Below are 17,269 nucleotides of genomic sequence, written 5' to 3'. Positions count from 1 at the left end.
GTTGAAGAGACAGAAATAGTGATGTATTCGCTTTATAATTGGCTGGCACTTGCTATCGACCATGTAAATCCTCCACCATGACATGCTGATTAGCGTGTACTGTAATTTATCAGCCAGCTGTTCCAGGCTGGAATTCTGTGCCTTGTAATCCATGCTCCAAAAATGCTCTATTTAAGTGCTGTTGCTACCTGCTAGACGATAATTTGAGAGTTTAAAGTGCAGAAAGCTCCTAAATCATCAAGAGCAAGAAAAGAAGATATCATTAATTTTAAAATATGTCTATTTAAAAATGCATTCCTAAAGAGCAAAATGTAGTCAGGTGGGTTGTTAAAACTGCTAGATAATAATGACCATAAAGCCACATGTGCTACACCCTATTTGTGGAGACTCCTGCAACAGATGCTCTTTACGAAGTGTCCCTGACAGCCCAGCAGCATTATCAGTACAATTACAAAGGCATTAGATTAGAGAAAGCTACAATTTATAGCAAGCAAGTGCAACAGAATGAAGCCAGCTCCACAGCACTGCAGTAAACCTACCCAATTTCAGCAGTGCTTGTCAAAATAAGGATCCTGAATATGACTTTGAACTGAAACCTAAGAAATTTAGGCTAGTCTGTATTCTGCCCATTCTCTTCTTCCTTCTGTTTAATTGGCTGTGAGATGGAAACAAGCAGCAACACTGTGGCCTGCGACAATAACTAATGCAAGAGTTGCACTTCTGACGCAAGTAATTTTATAGTAAAATGAGAATAGCCATGTACAAGACAGCAGTCTCATGTAGGCAATATTTAGTAATTTTGACCTTTTTGGTTCGCTTTCCAGCAGTGCTCCAGCTTGCATGTTTCTCCATACAACTCTAATACTTTGGCATCAATAAACTTCAGATTTTGCATCCTCACTGACTTCAGGTCAGATATTGTGTGATACTGTGCAAAGAGAAATGATGTTAGTGAAAAAGATTAGGAAAAGGATATGGTCAGAGTTCTATAAAGAACAGACTAGTTCAAGAAAACCCCAAATAAATAAATAAAAAAGGAACAGACTGTTATGTTCTGTTGCAGTCTGGTCACTAGGAACCACCTGCCTTCTGAAAGGCAGAAGTGAGCAAGGCCAATGCACCAAAATTTTGCTTGTGGCTAGTTCAGGTTTTCTACGATTGATTTCTAAGACTTCTCTCTTGCTCTGACATAACAGATAGGCTCTTTAATTGCAAGTTTATAAGCTTAAATATGTATTTCAAAGCCATCCATCACTATGGCATTTGGATGGCTTTTGAGAAATACACCGGTAAAGCAAAATCAACGCTTTGGCCTCTGCCTTCCTGGCATGTTCAAAACTGTCACAACCATCAGCAGATAACATCCAGGGCCTAAAGCAGCAGAAAGTCTGTTCTTACGAAGGAAAAAGGTACACCTGAACAGACCATACATAATACCACACAGCCGAGACCTTGCAATCTTCTGAATACTGTCTTCAGGGCAGAGGAAAGTTAATTGAAGACAAAACATTTGAAGTAACAATTAAAAAAAACCCAAAACTAGTTGTAATTAGATGGTTGGCACTTTGATAGATCTGCAGTAATTAAAATGTGGAAGACTTTTAGCTCTAAGCTGTTAACAGTGGGAAAACAGAATTCCCTCACATTCCTAGGAGGGCCAGACAACTGCTGAAATTTAACATATACGGTAATTTAATTGAAACATTACTACAGGTTTGGGAAAAAATAATTCAATCTTGGAAAAGCCTTTTCTTCACTAGAAAAGACAGAAATAACATTTCAGTGTAGTATTTGCCGAAGGAACCATTACTTCCCTGCCATCCTTCCCCTGGCTACATTCTGTTTTCTAAGAATTATAAAGATTAAAAAAAAGAAAGAGGAACCTGAACAACTAAAAGCAAGTTTGTGGTTGGTTACTATTTAAAATATCAGTATGTCCAGATCCATTCATTCAGAACGGCCTCAGCCCTAACAGACTGGTTCTTGTTTCTGTACTTGATGTTTACGAAACATGGATTTCCCAGCTGCATCACAACAATTTCTAGGTAGGATTACACCAGAGTCCTTTGATTCTTGACTCTGCAACTGCATCATAATAAAGCATCTCATCTGTCCTCCACAAAACAGTGTTTTCAAAGTCCTGCGCTAACTGGAGTTTGGAATAAAGTAAACAAGAGATGATAAATAATTCTGTGCTTCTAAGTGACTGTGTCAGGACAGCAAACAACCGCTGTGGATACCGGGAGCGAGCATGCACAGTGACGCACTCTCTATAGCTGATGTAGAGAGATTGCTTGCTGCCCCGCTGTATGCATTCAGAGTGTCTTAGTGGCTTCCCCAGAGTTCAGTCTTATGTTTGAGACACTGAAAAATTTACCATATCCTTTCCTTTGAGTGAGTCATCTACACAGTGTACCTCAAAACTTTTTCACTTCTCTCTGTGCCTTGTACTAAGCAATATCCTGTCTTTCTACACAGGGTAAGTATTGTGCCTGCTCTGACACAATGCCGGTCTGAAGGCAACAGAAAAGCACTGGCATTGGCAGGGTGTCCCTAATCAAACCTTCTGCCTCTTGTTTACAAGTCACCAACCCTTCTATTTCTGTACAAGCTGCATGATCTTGTATATCTTGCATAACGTCGTCGTGGTGCCTTGCTTTCCTGGGTCTCCGGGTGCTTCGCATCTGTGGTCTGTCTGTTACACTGACTAACAGCCCATTTCTTCATGTAGCTTAGGGTGACCTGATGAAAATGCACATATTTGGGGATAGTCGCAGTTGCATTATATGCCCACATTGCAATTTGCCCTCTTCTGACTATATAGATCCTGAACTTTAAAAGAGCATTATATTTTACTTGAATAGTACATTTCATAAGTTTGTCCTCATAAACAGTTATGTTTGATACGTGCTTCTCATTTGCAAAATGAAATATGAAGTACTGCATTTAGAATTAAATGCATAGTAGTAGTTAAAAGCAATGCAAAACCAAACTCTGCCATGAGTATTATTGGCACTCAGCAACCTTTCATAAGTTTAAATGAGCAATATTATTTATATAACATAATTGCGGAGGCACTAAACACACTGCGAATGCAAGAAAAGGTGTATACTATTTTGTCCGCCAGTCAGTCACAAGAAGTGGAGAAAAACACTTACAATCCTCCTTGTTTAGAACTTAAAGCATCCTTCAAGTATTACCACAGGAGTCTCTACTAGCCAGTGTGTGCTGCAGAAGGTTATTCTACAGCACCAAAGAGTAGGTTTATTTGCCTATGCTGTTATGGTGGGCATCCAAAAACCCCACACAGGAGCACACCACATACAATGTTCTCTCTTTTACAGAAAATTGATTTTTTTGTCTGCTTTAGTAGTGACACACAGAAAAGGACAAATATATTTCTGCTTGGGATTTCCTGATCAAAGCTGCCTGCATTCATACGACACTGCACTTGCACAGTAAAGTCACCTGCTTTTAGGACATGCCAGAATTACTGTGTATGCATAGCTGTTTCACTCAACACTTTCCAGAATGCCTGTGACAGTGAGCATGCCCAGGGTTTCTGGAAGTGCAGACCCCGATCAGAGCTGCTGGGCACTTAGAGCAGTGTCCAGTTCAGGAATTTCATATATTCTTTGGTATATTTGCATTTTGCTTATTTGGAAAAAGTGAAATAGAAAGACAGGATCATTGTTATGTTTTTAATTGTTTGTTAGTTTCAGCCAAAACCAGAATTACCATTTTTACTTATATATTTCATCTACACACAAAGAAGCTCAGGGTTTAACACACAGACCCATTGCATACAGGTGATATTGTTCTCAGTGCTGGAATATTTATTTACATGTGGGTGTCCTGGTTTCAGCTGGGATAGAGATAATTTTCTTCCTAGTGGCTGGTACAGTGCTGTGTTTTGGATTTAGGATGAGAACAATGTTGATAACACACTGGTGTTTTAGTTGTTGCTAAGCAGTGCTTACACTAGTCAAGGACTTTTCAGCTTCTCATGCCCTGCCAGCGAGAAGCTGGGAGGGGGCACAGCCAGGACAGCTGACCCAAACTGGCCAAAGGGCTATTCCATACCATATGACGTCATGCTCTGTATATAAACTGGGGGGAGTTGCCCAGGGGCAGTGACTGCCGCTCGGGAACTGGCTGGTCATCGGTCGGCGGGTGGTAAGCAATTGCATTGTGCATCACTTATTTTGCATATTCTATTATTATTATTATTATGATCATTATTATTTTCCCTTCCTTTTCTGTCCTATTAAACTGTCTTTATCTCAACCCACAAATTTTACTTTTTTTTCCCCGATTCTCTCCCCCATCCCACTGGTGGGGGGGAGTGAGCGAACGGCTGTGTGGTGTTTAGTTGCCTGCTGGGTTAAACCACAACACTGGGCCTGCTTGCTTACATTAGTTTCAAAGCAGCTGAACAAAAAGCAAATTAACAGAAAACAGAGAAAAGTGTAAGTAAAAGAAAACCAAAAGAAACATTGAAGAAACTTCTTCCAGGCCACATAGCAAGACAGTGTCGATGCTGGAGTTCCATTGTATGAGTTGTTCAAAGATTTGGGACAACCTAGCTGTCTTAGCAGTGATTCATATAAACAACAAGAAAAATCATAAATAGTAACAATTACGGTTGATATCATTTGGTGCCGGTGCCAGGAGTAGGCTGCCTGCCAAGGAGAACATTCCTCACAAGTTAGTCCTACAACGTGCTGGCAGCCAGCAGCGCCTGGAACGAATCCGATGTTCTGCTCAGTCGGGCTGCTCCCAGGGCGTCAGCGAGGCAGGGCAACGCAGGGGTGCCTCAGGGAGCCCCCCAGGATGCACGGAAACGGGGGCATTCCCTCTTCATCCGCACAAGGGAGGCTTTGTGATAAGTGGAAGCCTTTTGCTAAAGTTTCTGGTGTAAGGAAGAGGAAGAAAAAAACACACTAGGGAGGTCAGGCTCTGCTTCTCAGACATTTGTTTTCATCTGTGAGCATGCCTTAAACTGAACTATTCTCTTTTATTTAAAATATTGTGTTTCACAGTGAGGAACATGTCGAGATTTTTAGCAACAATCTCCATGATAGTTGACAGCTAGCACAGATGATTGTTTCAGGATGTAAAGCATATTGTAGCTTTTGGACTTGTAAGCATCAGATTTTGCGTACTGTAGTAGGAGGGGCACTTGTAAGAGAAGGGATTTAAAACTAAAGCAAATCCATGTTCAGTGCAGTTCTTTCTGGAGTCTCCAAAAGGTTAAGGGTAATTTCTTTAAATCCTTGACTTCCACCAGAGAAAAATGCAAGCCTACCCTGTTGAAGGCTGAACTGCCTTTCCATTTTTGAGAATAGCATTTCCTGATACCGTTTTAATATACGGTAATGGGATAAAATAATAGGCAAGGAATATGCTTGCCTACTAACTTAATATCAGATTAGGACAGTAGAAGCTACCGCCATGCCACCTTACCAGTACAGCACTTATACGAGTGTCTGCTAAAACGCTTTTTGAAGTTCAGAAAAAATTAAGTATCTTCCATCTCCTACTGCTCATAGTAGCTGTGAACATTTTTATTTCACACTAAGCAAGCACAGAGTTTCCTATGCTGACAAGTTCAGACAATTTCAGATTTTCTGAGTCTGCACAGCTACATTTTCTAGGATGATTGATTACATTTGACTCTCTGTGACCTTAAAAGAATATTCAAAGAACAATTTCTGTGAGTAGCTAGAAGTTGTAATTTTTTCAGTAAAAGATGGCAACTTCTGCTGTTGAGAATTTAATGGAAACATATATTATGTTCTGTGATGTGCTTGACTTTAACTAAAAACAAGAAAAGCAAAAAAGAAAAAAAAATCCCTTTTATGTCACCATCTATCTTTCTTAAACTTTACCTGAGTTAACAATCATCATCGTGATTCAAGTCATAAGCTTAAAGATAAAGATGGGGAATCTTTTGTCAGAAGATACTAAGTATCACTGAAACTCTGTAGAACTTACCAGATTTAATAACCACTAGGTTATTGACTTCATACTTACATTCTTTTTACTTATACTTTTTTTGGCTCTTAAAATCATCACAGGTCTTGGTTTCAACCTGACACTAAATAAAAACTGAAAATAGAAAAAAAAAATTCATAAGCAGGGAAGTAACTTTTCAGAAGTTTAGACACTTTAGAGCTTGAAGTAGCTCGGTTCAGGGAACTTGTGCTTCTCTCCAGTGTGGTAGCACAACGATGGTGACCCCTCCAAGAGCCCAGGTTTGGAAGGAAGTCTGCAGTGTCAAAGTGTGCTCAGCATGTGAGAGCCCGTGACACGAAACTTTCTTCTACCCCTGTCTCAAAGCCTATTTACACAAAGCATTGACTGTTCTGAACTCAGGCATGCTATTCCATTTCATTGCTGTCGTCCTGTATTCCAATCTCTAGTTATGTTACCTTGAAAATCATGACACGATTTGCTGACTCCTTTCTTGAAAGGAGATTTTGTGGTTTTATTGGTGGAGAACTTTTTTAAGCAAGACATCAGATAACTTGACTACATGCTTCATATGTCTTTTCCTAGAAAAGACGATTTTAAAATATGCAAGCAATGTATTTTAGTTAATTAAGCACATCTATACCTCAATAAAAAGAATATTGTATGCTGGCTGATACTGCAAACATCTTTGCTAAAAAGATTTCTTTGCAATTATCAGTATCATCTTAAATACAGGAAGAGCCTTGAAATGTGTTAAGTCCTGAAAGCAGAACACTGAAAGTGCCTGGATACAGATGTAGCCTTTTTAAGCCTAAAAAGAAGAGGATTTAAAAGGACTGAATAGCTCAAAGGATTAGCAATGAAAGACAGACACTTTCACATATAAACTTGTCTGAGTTCATCCAAATTCAACAGCAGCTTAGGTCATCAAATTAAAAGAAGCTTTGGTGGTTCACTGGAAGTAAGACTGTGGCTCTCAGCCCAGTTTCTAGAGAAAAGTTACTCATCAAAAACATGCCTCTATTTGGAGTTCATACTGGGTGTTTCAGAAAAGACCAAGAAATTAAAATACACAGAGCAGTTATCTTAAAATATCTGGTATTAGTGGCCTAGCTAGAATAGCATGTGGGGAGCACAACCTCCCTTTTTTCAGTTGTGGATATGCAATGCAATCCATGGATAAAAGCAAATTTTTATAGTATTACTAATGCAGAATTTTCTAAAAACATGTAATATATTCAGTAAGTGGGAAGGAGAGTTCAGGTGATTCCCTACTGAATTCCTCACTCCTAAACTTAAACTCTGTTTATAGCATAATGCGACTTATCATTTTACATTGTTGTCGTGAGCTTTCTTTTGTACAGTCCTTCCCCATAAAACTGGACTCAGATAAAGCTGGACTCCTTTCTGTCAGGAACATTGTAGGAATGTATCATGCTTTTATAAGACACCGCTATCATACATACACAAGGGACACTGGTGGGCCTCAAGTGCTTGAGCAGACAGTGGTGTCAAAGGCACTGAAGTCGCTATGACGAGCCACGACCAGAGCTGCCGGGCCGGGGCGAGCATGCAGGTCACTGCCCATCCACTCGGGCTGAGACAGTGGGAATTCCACGAGTGATCAGGTCTCATTCTTGCCCAGCAGAGCAGCCAGTAAACGGGACTACTGCATCCAGTTACCAGCTTGACTTTCTGCATAAAAATTCTTCAGTTTCATGGGCATGCATGTTTCTCCAAGTGTAAAAGACAAAGCTAGACACTGGGAAAAAGGCACAGATTTTCTGAGAAGCTACAAATTAATAGTTCCCCAAGCAAAAAAATGGTGGAGGGAGAAAAATGCATTTTCCCTTAGGCATCTTCTCATATATAAGCATATGAACATTCTAGATACATTCATGTGGCTGTAAGCTTATTGAAATCAGTAACCCCACAAAGACAAGCAGTATTTTAATGAAAAATAATTCCGTACACTTCTCTACATCAAAGCACCCATGCACTTGGTGTTGGCTGCCCTTTATTCATGATCCAGCTCTCTCAGTCTGCGTGATCAAATTAATTATGTGCCTAGAAATCAAATAATCTCCTTATGTAGGTGTTGTGAATACACAAATGCACACACATTATCAGACTGTTTGCCTCTTCTGCTTTAAAAATGGGGGAGGGACGGGTCCAGAGCACTCTAGCTATAAATGCTTTCTGTATATCATTACATGGTACACTTGCACTCACCAAACTCAGGCTGGCTGTAAAAATAACCCTCTCTTGAAGAGCAGACGTTAATTTATCTACTAGGGTTTCCACCTGTTAACATTTTTCAGAGAGGGGCCCTGTCTGGAAATAACTCTGTATTTCATGATGAACTCTATGTGCTTTACTGGACAGAAGCAAGATGTGACTCATTGCTCTGAGATGTGTAAGTATTAAACCTGTTTCAGCCATGGAGGCTTAGACTTGTCTGATAATAGACAGACATCAGTGGCAGAGCTGAAAAGAGACCACAAAAATCTGGACTCAGATTTTTATTTTACCCGAAATAAATGTTGGCACTCTGAGAGTAATCTCAAGAAATAAGTCACTGTGAGGAAGACATCACTGAATAGGAGCAGCAGGCTCTGCTTTCTAGAAGATAGGAGAATATTTGCATCAGTCAATAGGACATCTTAGTGATCTTTAAGCCATGCTTCTCTCTCCTGCTGGTCACAAGGACATAATAATGATCACTGGGAGAGTCACATTTTTGATCACTGTGGGATTTACTCATGTGTCCTTGCATTACAAGTTTTGCTCTGAGGCTATTCTCAAGTTACCTGCAATAGTTTTATGAAAGATTTCAAAGGCGGGGAGGGCGGGAGGGAATGAACATATAGCAGGACATCATTTATTAAAGGATATTCCTATTGCCCTAACCACCATGATACTACATCATTAAATCAAATTAAGCAGAAGGATTACTACTGAAACAATAGTCAAAATCAGCTGTTCCCTGTACTGTGCTCCCAGTTCGTGCCCGTCTTTTCAAACTTTTATCAACTTACAATTTTTAAATCAAAATTAAATAACTTTTTTTTTTAATTTACATAAGGTTAATATAACATTCTCTGCCTTTTCAGCATTATGTCATGACATTCTGGAATTCCTTGAGTCAAATTTGTCTGAATTTAAACATTATTTGGCTACTGAGGTCATAAAACCATGGCAGTTATATATCAGGGGACATATTAAGGGCAGGGATTCTGGTTAATACAGAAATTGCCATTATCACTGAGAGGTAAGACAAAGTAATTGCAATGTTTTGGGTATCTGTGCACTAATTGAGCACTAGTATTTTTTTGCAAGAATCAGAAAAAAGGTGCAATACAGGTAAGTATCACACATTATCCTGCCCTGCTAATACTGCAGGTAACTATACAGAAAAAGAGCCACAGCAATATATAACCATTCATTCAGTGAGACCTGCTACGAAAGGTAACTGAAAATGTTTTGGGTTTGACATAAAAGATTCCATATCAAAGAGGGTACAGTAGGGCTGGAGAGTGGGAAGAAGGATTTGTTTATCTTAGGAGTGTGGCAGCTCAAGAAAATTTCCTAGCAGCGTACAACAGCAAGAATCAGGAAAATCACTAGACAGAGCATAGTTTAGCTGTATACAGTTCAGCGAGGAAGACAGGAAACCAGATGGAGGGCAGTTTTGACTGTTAACAATTCAGAAGCTACACCATGACAAAGTGGAGACTGCACCAATATGTGGGCTTAACCCTCACCCCTCATACACATACTGTTTTCTACAGTTACTAGCAGTATGACCTCATCGACACTTGTTCAGCTCGATACACAGCGGGGGTGCTGATATCCATCACGCATATAGAGCCAGTACAAGGTCTTAGCACCATAAAAGACCCATGGCCTGCTGAGGGGTTGTGTGGTGCCAAGTCTTGTGAATTACAGCCAGTTCCTGAGTTATCCTCGAGGGCTCTGATCACTGTACCAACCAAGGCATACTTACATAGGAACTATCAACAGATGCCCCATTTCCCCACCTTCCATTTTCTCCCCCAAAATAAGAAATAACCTGCAACCACTGTGACACACAGCAGCTGTGACAGATAAACAATTCACTTTCCCATGCATGAGACACTACAGCTCCAGCCTATAACATTCTGGCAAAGATACTGGTATCAAGACAGCATAGCTTTCCAAACGGTACTGCAGGCTATTCTGTCTCTGCTATTTGATGATCACTCCTGACCCTGAACTAGTCTTTAACATTGTAGGGAAAAAAATTAGCAACTAAAACTTCAGAAAGAATTCAGCACTGATATATATACTCTTTCACAGGGGCAGAGCATGTCAGCACAACAATGAACCCTGGCAAAGCTTCTTTAATAGATTAGCCTGAGAGAGATGCAAGCACCATATTTTGTCAACAGAGAAAGGGAAATGGGAACAAACTGAAATCTTAATATCTTTAGCAGCTACTCCCCCAAGGCTTTTCTCAGGGGCAGAGAGTTCATTTGTGCATGTGCCAGTTACACAGCCAGTGACGGCCGAATGAAACAGAGGGGGGAAAAGGGATTCTTCTCCATGTAGCTATCACACTTCGATGAATTTTCTTCTTGTATGACTTACTGACAAAACAACAGAAATCCAGGTCTTTCCAAAGAAACAATGCAAAACACCTGACCCAAGGAACTCTGAATCTGCCTTTAGTTTCCCACAGAAAAACAGCAGCTTTATACTTCCGGTCTGCATGTCTTATTTTAGATTACAGAAAATATTTGCACAGATCACTTACTGGGATGAAAAGTTAGGATTTGATGCTACAAGATCCCAAATCTCTTTCTTCCACTAAAGCAAAAAACATCTGATGGTCAAAACCTCCTAACTTTAGTTGCTGTTAAACTGGATTTGATTTTGTTTTATAGCAATCTTCATCAGCCTTACTATTTTTGAGGCCTTCTCCTATTTTGTGCATGACTGCTAGCAAGTGTGGATTTACAGACTTCAGAAATACAGAACAGTACTGGCAACTACACAATGTTGTTGCAACAGTTGGTGGTCTTGAAGAAGAGGAAGGTTGCAATAAGCATGCACTACTCTTGCAAGAAATCTGGAACAAAACATTTGGTGAGTTGTCTACACATGCTGCTAGAATCAATGGTTGTTCAAAAGATTGTAGTAATCTAGGGATTCTGTACAATAACTTAGTGCCCTACGAAATTTAAATTACAACATCCTTTGCATTGCTGATGTTCTATTTCAGATAGCTTCCAGCCAGATACTGGGCTAAGTTTGTGTTTGAATACACTACAGCCAATTTCCTGAGCAAAAGACACCTGGTTCTTTCTAACTAAAACTAAATGTAATGAAATGTAACTAAGAGTTTCATTACTTCTGAAAGTGCCAGTTAAAACCCAAGCACATCTGTGTGGTTTTTTTGTTTGGTTGGGTTTTTTGGTGGGGTTTTTTTTAAGGACTATTCCAAACCAGATTTGTGAACACTGGTGAGAAAAGTTGGCATCTTCTGCTTTTATTCCCATAGTACCTGTACACTGTATGCCGCTCTGGGAAAGTGCTTTTTCCTGGCTCCTGAATAGCTACCGAGGCTTCAGACAGACAGTCTTTACAAAGGTTCTCACGTTGCAAATTTCCTCCTGTACTTGAGCTTTTTACTGCAAGGAATTAATGAACAGGAAGAAAACCCTCCCTTGGCTTTTACTTTCTAATCAGAATTTGCAGCAGTAGCTGTCAGAAATAGCATTTTATTTATAAACAGGTAAGGTTTGAGATAGCTACCAAGGTGCAAACATAGAGCATTCCAAAGCCACCTCATAATCCCTTCCCAGAGTCAAACTGCACTTTAAAACAGTACTTTAAAAAGTATGAACTGTCTTAAACCACCAAATGACCTGGCACTTCAAATAAATATTTCCAAAAACCATCATAAAGATGATCGATTGTTTCTACAGAAGTTTAGCCATTAGCTTTCCACCATCACACAGCTTTAAATTAAAGATGGAAAGGGTGATACAGCTTCCCTGATAGTTCTCAGTAAGGGAAGCACCGTAGAACCTTCAAGGCCCCAACCAAAACCAGGGACTCCTGCAGAAGTAGAGTTCATATTTATGAACTACAGCATCCTGCTCTGAAAAGCTCATTTCCCAAACTATGTAAGGTATTTTCTAGGAGTCACCATCTCTGAGATTATTAAGTCTCAGAAACAATCAGAGTACCAGTAACTTCCTTTGCAACAGATTTATAGACATTATCCACAGTACAAAAGTATTTGACATTAAATAGAGGAAAATTCTGAATCCCTCCCTAGGTCTGTACTGGCCACTGATAAAGATTAGCCCAACGTAAACTAAATACATTAGTAAACTAGCACATTTAATGGGGACAACAGAAAGTAAGTCAGATCCTGAAAAGTCATGTAGTATTGTAATTATGTATAGTGTTGTAACTAAGTGTTGTGACTCAAACTACTTTCTGGGATTTTAGAATTAGAGTGCCCCATTTCTGAGCTTTTCTCCCCAGAAGAGATATGGGAATTAGACATATTCATTTAAGAGTTTGTATGGCATTACATAATTAGAGAACTCAAGAACTAGTGCTCTATTAGTAGTAATAGTAAGGCTAAGAAGAAAACTTATAAAGTTTTAGAGTCAGTAACGTTGAATGCTGAGTTAGTGGGGATTAGAAAATTACCTAAATTGATGTAATGAAAGCAGTTTTTTTCATCAGATAATAAGCAGACAAAATCATGCCTCTCAAAAGAAAAGGCTAACATCAACACTCCAGCCTTCAAACAAAAACCACTACTGAGTGTCTGAACACACTGCAGTCACAGGGGACCTCCTTTAAAGCTTAGCTGGCTGACACTGGGGCTTGTGGGGATGATGAGACAAGTTGTCTGCATTAGTAATTTGTTTTAAAGCCTCTTCCACACCACCACGTCAGGTTCAGGAGAAAGCTATAGCCTAAGAAGTACAGATGTGGGTGACGAATTTGATTCAGACTGTGAGTTAATAACAACTAGGTTAGCCAATGGGCTAAATGGGAGTGATGACACACATGGCGTGAAGGGAGCCTGCCTCATGACCTGTCACTGAATTCCCAGTAATAGCTATGAACTGCTCTAGTATTTCTGAACAGATTAAAGGTCACCAGTTTTAAAAGGGGATTTTAAATTAGCTTTCATACACATGATTCATTTTTACTTTGTATTGGGTTTGTGCGGCAAGCTTTTGGTAGCAGGGGGGCTACAGGGTGGTTTCTGTGAGAAGTTGCTAGAAGCTTCGCCTATGTCTGATAGAGCCAATGTCAGCCGGCTCCAAGATGGACCCACCGCTGGCCAAGGCCAAGCCCATCAGCGATGGTGGTAGCACCTCCGGGATAACATATTTAAGGGCGGGGGGGGGAACCTGCGCAACTGCAGCCGAAGAGAGGAGTGAGAATATGTGAGAGGAACAACTCTGCAGACACCAAGGTCAATGAAGAAGGAGGGGGAGGAGGTGCTCCAGGTGCCGGAGCAGAGATTCCCCTGCAGCCCCTGGTGAAGACCATGGTGAGGCAGGCTGTCCCCTGCAGCCCATGGAGGTTAACGGTGGAGCAGATATCCACCTGCAGCCCACGGAGGACCTCACACTGGAGCAGGTGGATGCCCAAAGGAGGCTGTGACCCCATGGGAAGCCCACGCTGGAGCATGCTCCTGGCAGGACCTGTGGCCCCACGGAGAGAGGAGCCCACGCTGGAGCAGGTTTGCTGGCAGGACTTGTGACCCCGCGGGGGCCCCATGCTGGAGCAGTCTGTTCCTGAAGGACTGCACCCCATGGAAGGGACCCACGCTGGAGCAGGGGAAGAGTGTGAGGAGTACTTCCCCTGAGGAGGAAGGAGCAGTGGAGACAACGTGTGATGAACTGACTGCAACCCCCATTTCCCATCCCCCTGTGCCACTGGGGGGGAGGAGGTAGAGAAATCGGGAATGAAGTTGAGCCTGGGAAGAAGGGATGGGTGGGGGGAAGGTGTTTTAAGATTTAGTTTTTATTTTCTCATTACTCTACTCTGATTTGATTGGTAATAAATTAAACTAATTTCCCCAAGTCGAGTCTCTTTTGCCCATGACAGTAATTGGTGAGTGATCTCTCCCTGTACTTATCTCGACCCACGAACCTTTCATTATATTTTCTCTCCCCTGTCCAGCTGAGGAGAGGAGTGATAGGGCGGCTTTGGTGGGCACCTGGCGTCCAGCCAGGGTCAACCCACCACATACTTCTTTTTAAAAATCTTTACTCCATATTAAACATTTTGAACTGAGAACTCTAGTCTCATTCATAATGAGTTGCACACCTTGGGGTGCTGCTCTTCAAAAACTTGACTTCAGGCCACAGCCCACGTTGTTGCAATAATGCAGATCATTTGAAATCTATGGCATTATCTGGTCTGTTCTAGCTATATGGAAAGAGTAAGCCACAGCTGCAGCTTCTGGTGTTCCTGCACAAGGTGAACTCACAAGAAAAAGGGACAAAAAGTACTATGAGCGGAGATTGTTCCAGGACTGAGAAAAACACAAGTTTGCTGTCTCTCTTACAAGACTGGAGGTTGTACTTTTTCTTCTACATCAGTGTCTGCAGGCCTAATTCCAAATAAAGACAAGGCCTTTGTGTCTTTGCAGATGACAACATGTAAATAAAATCGTGGTTTACACTGCCTTACTGACTTTTTCATGGTAACTATATACAGTTTCCACTGCAAGAAGAAATACCTGTCTTTCTGCCAGCCTTCTGAGTGCTACTTGGTATGCCCAGTTCTTCAGCAAATAGAAAATTAATATTGCCCCGCATGAAGTAGGCAGACTATTTGTAGAATTACCAGGGGAGGGGGGATATAAATGATCTGCTAGGAAAAGTTTACAGCTCTCCTCTGTACGTTGTGACAACTCTGTAAATGGTTAGCAAATGGGCGGCACTGCCCCCGACTGCACTTGAGGCACTTCCTATCAGGGGTTTAAACATAACCAAGGGGATATGCTCACCTCTCAGGAGAATGCTAATAGCAGTTTTGTAATGGTAATAGACGATTGTTACCAAAAGCATGTTGGAATGTCACAGACTGTATAAATTCTGTCTCAGAGGCCCATATGAGTTGCTTGTCATCTCTCAGCATGTCTGAAAGCTCTGGAGGCTCTGGACGATGTTCTGGAAGATGTTAAAACTCGTCAACCACACTCATGACTGAATGGACATTCCCCAACTTCCATCACAGTTATAAAGCCTCCCATACATTACTTATTCCTTTGTGGCTCTTTGCAAAGGTACCCCATGCACGCCAACCTCTGTGCAGTTTGCTAATCACTTTATTGCAATAAGGGTGAGCTGTGCACTATGTTTTACTATACCACTACTTATTGTGGTCAAACACTGTTCACCACATCTATAGCTGAGCTAGTATCTGGAACTTGTATAGCAGAAGCGATTTATTTGCTGCAAGTAGTTGGATTTAGTTTTAAACAGACTAAGTAATGTTCAGAGTGTTTATGTACACGGTCCAAGGGCAGCTCCTGCTCTGCTTCACAGCTTCCTTTGCAATATGCAGGAGCACCTCTGGACTGTCAAGAGTTTAAGTCTAGGCTGAATGTGTTTGGGAATAATGTGCACGTATTTAAATATAAAATTCTGTTGCATTAATTCTGCAAGTTTCTTCAAAATGAAAAGCTTTGGTAATGCTCAAATGGGAAAAAAGTTTGTGGATTTTTTTTCCAGGTCACATTTCAAGTTCAGGGGTAAATTCCTTGCTCTATTAAAATATGTGTGAGTTCTGCTACTTAATTCAGTGAGATGAGGATTTCAGCAAAGATATTTCCTTGCATGCTTAGGACTTGGATAAAATTTTGCAAAGTTGGGCTAAGTACTTAAGAAATCTGGGCCAAATCATAGCTTATGTAGAAATTATGAAAGACTGAGGTATAAGCTCCACTTTCTTTTTTTTTTGTATATACAACTAGCAGCTAATATTAAGTATTCTCCCACATGTTCAAACATTCCTATAAGCATTTGAGAGACACGCAGAAGTCTTACAATAGTATAATTTACATAGAGTAAATAAATCATCCCCGTGTAAGGAAGTTAAACTATGCCAAACATTTCAAGAATGGGAATGTGGAGGAAAAGAGACTGTCAAGACATACGTAGTATCACATCATCTCTATCTGGAATCTAACACCTGAAGTTAAGAATTCAAGAGAATGAATTCTTGGCTGTGTATATTACTGGAGCTAGAGAAGTTAAAAGAATTAGCTTAGAATATCCAGAATCAGCACAAGAGAACCAACAGTGTACTCAGGTGCTAATTCAGTGCTGTGTCCAAGACCACTGGCTAAAACCCGTAATAGCCTTAAACTGGGAAGCTAACTCTGAGACCACCTCTTCACACATCTGAGTGCCTTAACAGTAAGATAATCACCATTCAGTTGTGGAATTACTGTGTTCATGTCAAATCACATAAAATAAAAGCACATAGAAAGAGTGCTCTCAAATGGCTCAAAAAGAGCCGTCCACAGACTAAGCCTAAAAATATGACTTGGCAATTTCCAGGCACTATTAAAGAATGAAAAAATGTTTATTTTTAAATAGTCTCAGTTCCTTCTTTTCTAAAATAAGGACTTATTCCATGCCAACCTCAGAAGAGAGTACTGCACATTAGTGCAATATTTAACCCATCCTTTGAAAAATACGTAGTGCTGAATGAACTTGCAAAGAGCATCGATAGATAGAAGTAATACCATTACTTGCAGAGAAAACAGAACATCCATGAATAGGGAGATCAATCTACCGGCAGATAAATTGATATTACTATTACTGCTAAACAATACTTTCAGTTAGTTAATAATACTAATTTTTGGTAGCAAAAAGATAGGACTATTCACTGTTGATAATGTCAAATCATTGTGTTTTTATCTGTATTTCTTATAGACTACAATGGGAGTTTTGCGAGCTCAGTAGTTTTGTAAGTCCAGATACTTCTGAATGTCATTTGCCAGTATGTGAATCATGCAGCCTGTAAAAAAGACTGCCCTAGTGGGATTTTCATATGTAGTGGAATGCATGCATCTAAATTCTGAGCCAGCATGTACTATTTCATGTACACTAGAAATGAGCTTGCTCAGCCTTTCAGGTTGCAAGACAAGTAACAGGAGAAATTCACTGCCACATTACAGGGGTGAAAAAAACCAGTTTTCTACCTTGGGTGGGAATTCCTAAATAGGGTTTCCTACACCTTCCTCTGAAAGTGTCTG

At 40.5% G+C, this 17,269-nt stretch overlaps 1 long non-coding RNA gene across 2 annotated transcripts; it reads left to right on the top strand.

Moving 5' to 3' along the window:
- The first annotated feature begins 4,133 nt into the window (after positions 1 to 4,133).
- Positions 4,134 to 14,681, top strand: LOC143160618 (uncharacterized). 2 transcript variants are annotated; one of them, XR_012995422.1, is made up of 4 exons: positions 4,134 to 4,176; positions 8,298 to 8,392; positions 10,902 to 11,103; positions 14,428 to 14,681. It is a non-coding gene; the product is annotated as an uncharacterized LOC143160618 (long non-coding RNA). The 2 variants fall into 2 exon arrangements; XR_012995421.1 differs by lacking the exon at positions 14,428 to 14,681 and adding an exon at positions 11,519 to 12,340.
- The last annotated feature ends 2,588 nt before the right edge of the window (positions 14,682 to 17,269 follow it).

Source organism: Aptenodytes patagonicus, chromosome 5 (genome assembly GCF_965638725.1).
Source record: "Aptenodytes patagonicus chromosome 5, bAptPat1.pri.cur, whole genome shotgun sequence".
NCBI classification, from domain to species: Eukaryota; Metazoa; Chordata; class Aves; order Sphenisciformes; family Spheniscidae; genus Aptenodytes; species Aptenodytes patagonicus.
The sequence above is the reverse complement of the archived record's forward strand: the minus strand, read 5'-3'. Positions and strand labels throughout refer to the sequence as shown.